The 10766-nt window shown below is 36.2% G+C and overlaps 1 long non-coding RNA gene across 1 annotated transcript; it reads right to left on the bottom strand.

The window, feature by feature from the left end:
• Window positions 1-4714: 4714 nt before the first annotated feature.
• LOC112772988 (uncharacterized) lies at window positions 4715-7677 on the bottom strand. Its single transcript, XR_003187750.3, has 3 exons — window positions 6206-7677; window positions 5516-5608; window positions 4715-5125 (listed from the first exon to the last, which is right to left on the bottom strand). It is a non-coding gene; the product is annotated as an uncharacterized lncRNA (long non-coding RNA).
• Window positions 7678-10766: the final 3089 nt, after the last annotated feature.

The following is a 10766-nucleotide window of genomic DNA, read 5'->3' as shown; positions in this document are numbered from 1 at the left end:
AACAACATACACATAGCAAAGATATACTAGACAAAATATAGTGCTTATAATATAAGGTACCGGAGCACAAAAATAATACATATCAGAGCAATTAAAACCAATATCAAAGCAAGGGATACCAAAAACATCGAAAATAAGTCTATGCATAATATAGTCCATAAGACATAAATCATAAAAGTTAAATCTCTTTAATTTCTCCCCCTTTTGCCATCAAGGAGGGAAATGAAAAAAGGTACATGTAGCCAAAAAAAGTTCTAACAGTTCATAATAAAGGTGGTTAATAACAATTACAGTTATCCATAATAGTGTAGCAAAATAAACAGTTAGGAGATAAAACTCTAAAATGTTTCATCAGAATAATAGCAGCAAAAATATCATTTAGGCATCAAAATCAGATCCACCAGTTGATCCTTTCGCTTCTTCTTCTTCCTCAGAGAAATAGAAAAGTCATCAAGCTCCTAAACGTATTGCTCAACAATACCGATCCTTTGCTGGAATTTTCTAATCTTCAATTCAAGGTTAGCTTCGTCTCTCCTTTGCATTTTGTGCATTATCATCAAATCAGCAAGGTTAGAGACCTTATGGATCACATCTTTGACAAAAGAACCTTGATTTTAGAACCCTTGTTTTTCTTTTTCGGATCAGTGAGAGATTCTAGCATCCGAAATTCCTTAGGAGGTTCAATGGTGGTGTATTGTACACTAGTTCTTCTCATTGCACCACCTCCTTTTAAGAATGAGTTATGCTCCTTGGCAATTTCAGCAAATAAATTAACATTAAAGTATGCAAAAAATTTTGTAAGAAAAAGGACATAAAGCAAAGTAGAATTTTTCTCACTTTTCACACATTCATACATATGCCTCATCATCAAGTATACAAAAGAGATGTGAATCCCTTAAATGAGAGCATACAACACTAGAGTATCCCAAAAAGTTACACATTAGAAGGAGCCACTTTGAGGTAGGATAAAGTGTGATGATGCAATGGGGTTGGGCGTTAACTAGGCCAAGGATTTTATGAGTGGGTGTTAGGCCGAAGCAAAGAGTTACTTGTTCACAGATGATCATAAGAGTAGTGTTTATGCTAACATGAAGGTCAGGATCCCACTTTTCAAAAGTGAAAACATCGATTCCAATACCTTAATATTCTAATATTTCTCAAATGCGTTCCTTATTATGAACAATGATTTTGCTTTTCACATACAAAACCACCTTGGCATCTTCATATTTCATATTTGAATAAAATTGCCTCACCAAATTAGGATACGCTTTATCGTAAATAGCGAACAAAGGCAGCCATCCTCGACTAATGGTTTGAGTAAAATCCAAACCTTTCTCAACTAAGGTTTTGAGTGAAGCCAATTTTGGAGTAACTATGGGACTATCAATGATGCCATTTTGAAAGAAATGACAATTTGTTAAATTCAATAACTTATTGGAATCAAAATTTTCTTTTAAAATCTTGGCATATTTAGATTTGGAGGCTATAGGGTCATGCAGTCTTGGCTCAATAATGGGATGGAGAGAGAAATGAGAATCCATACTACGGATTTTAGAAGGAGGAGGAAAAGCTTCACAGGTTTCTTCTTCCTCAGTGATTGGCCTCTTGCCTCACGAAGAGTTAGGGTGTGAAGAATTGGGTTTTGGGGAGCAGCAACGAAGCGACGAGTGGAGATCTTAGTTCTCACCATAAATGCAATAGTGGTAGGAGGTTAAGTGATATGGTATGGTGGTGATAGAGAAGTGGTGTCAAGAAAGATGGTAGAGGTAGAAGGTTGAGAAAGGCATGTTTGAGGGTATGAGTGATATCCTCCTCTTCTAGTGATTATCTTTCTTCATGCCATTTTAACTTTATACTAGGGTGGTTATATAAAATGTGTGTGAGAGGAATGTAGAATGGTGGTGATCAATGCTGAAAAAAGAGCAGTTATGAAAATATTTGTGGAAGACAAGATGTTTTATATCTAATGCAGGACTAAAATAAAATTCCTTTCAAATAGGAAAGATCTTGAAATTAATTTGAAAAGAAATTTTAGGAAAGATTTTCAAAATAAATAGAATGATTAATACAAAAAATAATTGATTAAAATCTGTTTTCATACAGGAAGATAATATTTTTGAAAAAAATGTTTGAGATCACAAAATCAATCAAGAAGAATATAAAGGTGGCCGCTTGAAAATTTGAAGTTGTTCATCATCTGTCCAGAATATGTCATCATGTCCTACAGGACAAAAACTCAAAAGATCTCGTCAGTTCAATCAAAATAAATAAGCATTACTTAAAATACTCAAAGCAATTCTTAATTGATACAACCTATCATCAGTTAAGAGTTTAGTAAAAATATCAGCAATTGATCATTTGATTTGATGAATTAAACATCAATATTTTATTTTTGTACATATTCACGTATTGAGTGATATTTCACTTCAATATTTTTAGTACGAGATTACAAAACAAGATTTTTTGAAATGTTAATGACACTCATGTTGTCGCACATAAGGAGAATATTTTCAACCTTAATCTTATAATCAATCAGTTGAGTTTTCAATCATAGAACCTAGCTAGGAGCAGCAGAGGAATGCTACTCAACTGCTATGCAATCGGCCTCAAATGTAGGTTGCTTCTTACTACACCGATCATTGAGAGATTTGCCTAGAAAATAACATATGCCATTTGTGCTTCACTATCTACTCTATCACCTGCAAAATCAGCATCACTAAAAGCAATAGGATTAAAAGAATCAATTTTAGGATACCATAAATCATAGTTGGTTGTTCCATGAACATATTGGATTATTCTTTTTACTGCAGCAAGGTGGGATTCCTTCGGTTGAAATTGAAATCTTGAACATAAGCCCACACTTTAAATGAGGTCAGGACATAATAAGGCTAAGTACATCAAAGACTTAATCATCCCTTTATACTGTGACTCATCCACATCCTTGCCATGTTCGTCCTTTTCCATTTTGATGTTTGGATGCATAGGAGGGCCCATACGCTTCTAATATTTCAATCCAAATTTCTTAACTAGCTCCTTTGCATATTTTACTTGATGCACAAAGATGCCTTGAGGAATTTGTTTAATTTGAAGCCCAAACACTACAACAAAACAACATTTTAACGACCCTTTTTTTAATGCTTAGTGACAGTTTTAACCGTCACTAAATTTTTTCGCGACAGTTAAGAAAGTGTCACTGATTTGAAGGTCACCAGGTGACATAGCGATAGTTTTGGACCACCGTTAGTAAAGAGTCACTAAGTTGTTTGTGATGGTTTTGGAAATAAAAGATTGTTACTAATTTGTAACACTTATCTAAGCGTTTTATGCTATATTTAGCGACAGTATGAAATTGTCACTTAGTTTCTAAATTATGTGACAGTTTTTTCTTATATTTCGTGACTGTTTTAAAGCATCACAATATATTTAACGACGGTATGAAACTGTCATTAAGTTACTTATTTCTACTATAACTTTTTCCTATATTTAGTGACTTTTTATACTATCACAATATATTTAGTAGTGGTTTGAAACCATCACTAAGTTTTTAATTCCTGCATGCGACATCTTTTTTCTTTATTTAATAACTGTTTTAAACCATCACAATATCTCTAGTGTTAGATTTATTATGGTTAAATTACACAGTTGGTCCCTATACTTTTAGTGAAATTGTAAATTTATTCCTACACTTTAAAAGTTTGTAACTGGGTCCCTAAAGAGAATTAAAATTTGTAATTTAGTCCCCGCTATTCAAAAAATATTTGATTTAACAGAATATTCTCAGCATATTCTCTATTTTAAACATGTGAATTGCACATGTTTGACAATAGGGACCAATTTGTAAATGACCAAAAACTCCCTAGGCTATCTGAACTCACCTCGCCACTCTCCAACTATCTCACTCTTACTTTCTCACTTTCTAAAATGGCACCCCAACTCCAGCGCTCTCTGTCTCTCACCTCGGCTCACCATCGCCGTGCCTCTCGCCTTCGTCGCTGCGCTGGATCCACTGATAAATTGAGTTGCTATTTTTATGTTGATTTATTGCTATTTTTTTCTTAGACATTAAATTGTTCGCTTTGAACATGTTTGGGATTGGAATTGTTCTCTTCCATTTATCAGTGTTCAGTATTGGGATTGGAAAAGAAGAAAAAGTCGCCGGATGAGAGAGGCGAGATGGAGGAAGCAGGCGAGACCCGACTTGTGAGCACAAATGCGGTGGATCTGGCGTGGTTACGGTGAACCAAGGTGAGAGACAGAGCACTAGGGTTGAGATGTCATTTTGGAAAGTGAGAAAGTGAAAGAGAGAGAGTTGGGGAGAGGCGGAGTGGGTTCAGATAGCCTAGGGAGTTTTTGGTCATTTTCAAATGGTTAAATTACATAATTGATCTCCATACTTTCACTAAAATTGCAAATTGATCCCTATTATCAAACATGTATAACTCACATGTTTAAAATAGAGAATATGCTGAGAATATTCTGTTAAATCAAACACTTTTTGAACAACGGAGACTAAATTGCGAATTTTAATTCTCTTTAGGGACTCAATTATAAACTTTTAAAGTGTAAAAACCAATTTACAATTTCACGAAAAATATAGAAACCAACTGTGTAATTTAACAATTTATTATTTTTGAATACTTGTGCTAGGTTAAAACTACCACCATCTTTCCAAACCATTTTATTATAGCCTCAATGCTCAATATCAAGAACTCAATAGAAAATTCAGCAGCCATATTAATTCACTATCAAATAATATCTCTTAGAAGCTAGCATCTACTTTACATTAATCAAGTAACGTAATTCAACTTTTATCTCAATAATTTCAATTCATCCAAAATATATGTAAGAGCTCATTTATCACCTAATTACACAATATAACACCTGGCTCAAAAGTTGATAAATTAAGACATAAACCTAAACCCTCAACATGGTGGAGTAACAGCATGTACTTATGTGGCAATGATTGAATTTCAGCAAGATCGCGACTCGACTTATTCCACTCTTCCAATTCACCGCTGACACCAGTCATTAAGTATTGTACAAGAATACCTTGAGCTGAGATATACTTTTGCTGCTCAATTAATTCATGCTTCACTAGTTCACTTCTACAACCTCCTCACATATCCTACAAAATCAATAACAAAGGAAAAATGTCTTATACTTCAGAAAGTATGTTCGTACTCAATTAAAGAACTATACACACAATACACAGACACACACACACATATATATATAGAAAGAGAAAGTCTAAGAGGCCAGCAATTTTATTAAAATCTAGTCAGCATTTAATTAGCAAAAGAGAAATATGAGTAATCCTACACCATTAGATGTAATCTCACACCATTAAAAACATTAATGATGGCTAATTGATGACTACAAATCACAAAATTTGCTAGCCCCCTAACACTTCTCGTATAAAAAATGGCAATCCTGACTGTTAATTTCTTGGCATTTGAAAGCATATAAATGCTACCTGCTTAAATGGGAATGAGGAATATATATTGTTTACGTTTACCTTAGGAAAGCCAAGAACTTGGAATGCATTTTGCCACATAAGTTCTCCATAGCATCCTTTATCTAAGAGCTCACAGCAAGTTTTTCGAATCTCCTGAAATGATGAAAAATAAAAGACCTGACTCCTAATGGAGATATTTTAACACAACTAAATGCAACAATTGCCAGCCACATGCATCCATTTTTTTTTCTAATTGAATGTTTTTAAAGAAGGTGGGATGTCACAAAAGTCTTCACTATGGATGTCGAGAATTACTAAATTAGTGATTACTAATAAAGCAATAATTGGCAGCTACAAGCAGCTATATTATTGTAGGTTAACATTTTTCAAATGGAATGATTTAAGAGGGTGGTATGCCAGAATAGGCTTCATTATAGTTGAGAGTTTACTTATCATAAATAAATTGAATAAAACTTCTAATACACAATGACACTACCACATTCTAGTTTGAGCACACAAAAAAAAGCCATGTCCCTACATGATCTTTCTCAGAAAGTACTTCACTTAACTTTAATGACCGATCAAAAGAACCTAATGCATTCATCTCTTCATTATAAGATCAATTGTTCTTAAAATCACTATGTCAACAATTAAATAAAATTTAGGCATTCAAATTGAAAGTAACCTATAGAGAAAAGGATTGAGACAAGTTAACTGAATGGTAAGACGGTGAAAAGTAATGAGACTTACAAGAAGATAAACTACAGTCTTAAGAAGCTTCATCAAGACACCGGTGGCACATAGCATTTTGGTGCTTCAACAATTGATGGCTTGGAGACATTTTTCTTTTGAACCACTATAAAACCTTACAAAGATGATTGTATATTAGAAGAATGGAACGAAAAAGACCCTACCCTACATCAGTTTTGCTAAATGCTTCACAAATTGCAGAGTGCTTTTTACACACAACGGAATGAGATAAAAATAATAATGTCTTTCAAAATCTTAAAGAAACAAATTAAAAGAAGTTTGTGAATAATTCAATCTATTTAAAAGAAGGTTGTTATTACTCATATGTCATCATGATGAAAAGTGTTAAGTCTTATCCCAAATAAAGTCTGCAGTATTCAATGGGAAGAATTAGCTTATTAATTAGCAAAGAAATATATATAGAATAAAAAATAATAATGTAAAAGAATTGGGTGATTAGAAGCATATAGTAGATTATTATTGTATACCTGAGGTTTGATCTAATACAAGATAAAGGTCTTCACCTTGAATTGAAGCATGTTGGATACCCCATGTGATGATATGCATGCTTTTGTCAAAGTTTGTGTTATCTATGATAAACCCTGGTTCCATAAAAAATACGAACAACAAAGCCATACACATTTTTCAAATACTACTGCCATATGTATGTTTTTTTATATCTGTTCTATGTTTATGAACATGAAAAGGTGTCATTTTAGCAACATGCAGATTTTTATTCTTATTTCTTAATTCCTTAATTGAAAGTTGCAATAATTTAATTAAACCAAGCATAAGATTATTAAACATCAAAGACATGGGTAAGAAACCAAATTAAAGTTCTAGATTGAACATCTACTCTAGCATCATCCTAGCTCAAACATAACCTGCAAGAAAAACATAGAGAATAGACAACCTCAAATTTCTGATAAACCAATAACACAAACACCTAATGTGCATTAAATAGTTTAAATTAAAACTGCACATTAAACATGGATGCCCTGTTATTGTCTCTACTAGACCATACCAACAAACTATATGGAACCTTGGTCTCATCACAGAGGATAATCTTCTGAGCTTTCACATCTTTCACTATGCCGCGAACAAGATGAACTTTTGACTGATACAAACCACTACCAAATCAAATAGCTACTTATTCAACCGTTACAGGAGGCGTGCTGTGAACAACATTTTGCTCGGGGACTTTGCATCCTCTTACGGCCGCGGTGGTGAATCTCAGAGCGGGAATTGATGGCGCCGGAGACTGTGACGAAGTCTCCCTATTATTGATGGCTCTGCTGTTGAAGCGATGTCTGGCATTGGGAGCTTGGCCTTCGGCAGCCGCATTCTCCATACTGCCGCCAACACGGATTAGAGGAAGTTGTTTTCGCCGCCGGTGTTTGGTCTCGTGCAGTTGTTTATTAAGGACACACTACATATTCATTAGAAATGGAAGATTTTTTTTATTTTAGTTGATCTTCTTAATATTGTGTCATCGGTCTCTTGTAAAGGTAGTGGCACAACAGATTCTTCTTCTTTTTAAGATTACTCTTGAACAATATTTTTTGAAGAACATTTTTATTTCGAAGAGTTTGATCCTCCACTATATAATTTATTAAAACATTATTTTCATCAGTAATATATTATTTTATATTGATACTATCTATATGGATATTGTATTGAATAATCACTCTTATACATATAGAGGTTTGACAAATATTATCATTTTCATCAATCTTAAAAAAACGATTTCTCCCACTTTATATATCATACTCTAAAAACCTTGCATTTTTAGATTTAACTATTTTACTTAAATAAAATAGACAATAAAATCTAGGGAAAAAGACAGATAAGTCCCTGACTTTTTAAATTTTTGACAAATACATCCCTGACAAAATTTAAATACAAAAAAGTCCCCGTTCACACCCTGGGTCGAGCTACCCGACCCGGGATGTTCAGTAACAAAGTGACCGACCTCTTTAGGTCAGACTATCCGACCTCTTCTCAAAGAGATCGACCAAATTTCCAGAAAAGCCCAGTAAAGGGCCCAGACAGAGGAACACGACCCAAATCCAAAGGTGGCCCAAGCCTACAAGAGATAAGGGTGGTTCCCTTGGAGATAAGATGACCTCACTCTAAGATAAAGATAAGATAAGATAACTAACTTATCTTCTCTAAAAAGGTCACACCACACCATTATAAATACACTGGAGCACCCAGTTATAACTCATACTCTGATTCTACTAAAAACCTGCTCAATACCCTTGCTAACTTAAGCATCGGAGTCCCTTGCAGGTACCACCACCCTCCGGTGGCGAAGGATCAGCAGCGCATCCAGTCCAACCAGTCAGACACGACAGCTCCGGCCGCCACCCACCAGCCGGACACGTCATCTCCGACCAAGTACAGAAGATCTCGTCCGAGATCGACCTACAGTTTCAGGTAACCCTCGGAACATTGGTGCCGTTGCCGGGGACCTGGAAGTCATCCCATCACCATGGCGGACGACCATGACAACGACCACGATTTAGATCTAGAAGATAGAACACCGAACAAAAATGCGGACACTACACTAAAAGACACCCCGGAATCTAACAGGGACAAAAACTCATCAAATCCGGGAGTATTAGAAGCGCTTCAAGACCGTTTAAAGCAACTTGAAAAAGAAAGCCATCATAAACGAGAAGTTGGGAAGAATCTACAAAAAGAGGTAAGGCGACGCCGAGAGTTAGAAGATAAACTTCTAAAATTCGAAGCCGATCTCAAAACCAAAGCTACTCGGTCCACTCCTGAGGACAACTCTCGCAAGGATCAAGATCCATTCACTAGGGAGATCATGAAGACCAAAATCCCTAAGGACTTCAAACTTCTGGATATGGCTTTGTACGATGGCACTACAGATCCCAACCATCACCTCAGCAATTTCAGAAATAGAATGTACCTCACCGACGCCTCAGATGCAGTTCGCTGTAAAGCGTTTCCAACAACTCTTACAAAGACAGCAATTAGATGGTTCGACAATTTACCTCCGAGGTCCATCTCAAACTTTGACGACTTAGCCAAAAAGTTTCTAGCCAGATTCTCTATCCAAAAAGATAAGGCTAAGCACGCCCCCAGTCTATTAGGAATCAAGCAAGGAGATCAGGAAAGTCTTCGCAACTACATGGAAAGATTCAATAAAACATGTCTAGACATAGAAAGCCTACCAACAGAGGCCGCCATCATGGGCCTCATCAATGGCCTACGAGAGGGACCTTTTAGCCAATCCATATCAAAGAAATACCCCACATATCTGAATGAAGTGCAAGAACGAGCGGAGAAATACATCAACATGGAGAAAAATTCTCGACTAGGAGAGACCTCAAAATCTGGATTCATCTATCCCTCCCGGGACAAGGATAAAGAGTCCAAAAAGAAGGAAGATTGACATGGGAAAAAATTAAAAAATATCATAATTATACCCCTCTTCAGGTGTCCCTTGTGGATATCTACAAAGAAGTCTGCCACAAAGAAAAATACCCCCAGCTCGACCACTCAAAGGCAAAAAAGGAGGAGAAAATCGGACCGAATATTGTGAATACCATCGAATCCGTGGACATTCCACCAACGAATGTTTTGACTTAAAAAATGTCATAGAAAAATTAGTAAGAGAGGGAAAACTAGATCGGTATCTGGCCACCCGGGATGATGAGCAAAGAAAAAGGAGAAGGGACAGGATGTTGGACGAACCGAGCAATCACCTCGTACACCAGAAAGACATGTCCATATGATACATGGAGGATTTGCAGGAGGGAGAATCTCCAAATCATCTCGCAAAAGATATCTCAAAGAAGTATATCATATCGAGGGAAAGGAGGAAGCACCCGACATCCCGACAATTACGTTTACCAAAGAAGATGCATCAGGTGTCATCTAGGGACACGACGATCCCATGGTCATCACCATTATACTAGCAAATGCAAATCTTCACCGCACACTGATAGACCAAGGGAGCTCCGCCGACATCTTATTCAAAACTGTCTTCAACAAGCTCGGCTTAGAAGAAAAAGAGCTTAGAGCATATCCAAACAGCTTGTTCGGACTGGGAGACACCCCAGTGCAACCACTGGGATACATCTCACTACACACAACCTTCGGAAAAGGAAACCAATCCAAAACACTCAAGATAGACTACATCGTGGTCGACGTGAGTTCAGCCTATAATGCCTTAATAGGTCGGACAACATTAAATCAACTCGGCGCAATAGTCTCAACTCCACATTTATGCATAAAATTCCCAACTGCAGAAGGGATAGCTACAATAAAAGCATATCAAAAGATGGCGCGCCGTTGTTACAACGAAAGTCTAAACCTCAGAGGCAGAGGAGAAGAATTCCACACAATTGAACTTGGTGGAGTTCAGAGGCGAGAAGAACTCCGTCCACAACCTGAAGGTGAAGTAGAGAAAGTCCAGATCGAAGATATTCCGGACAAAACAACCAATATTGGAACGATTTTAAGAGGTGACATAAAAAAATCACTTATACAGTTCTTACGAGATAATGTCGATCTCTTTGCATGGAAA

Source organism: Arachis hypogaea, chromosome 18, assembly GCF_003086295.3.
Source record: "Arachis hypogaea cultivar Tifrunner chromosome 18, arahy.Tifrunner.gnm2.J5K5, whole genome shotgun sequence".
Classification (NCBI taxonomy): domain Eukaryota; kingdom Viridiplantae; phylum Streptophyta; class Magnoliopsida; order Fabales; family Fabaceae; genus Arachis; species Arachis hypogaea.
This window is presented reverse-complemented; position numbering and strand designations above follow the sequence as displayed.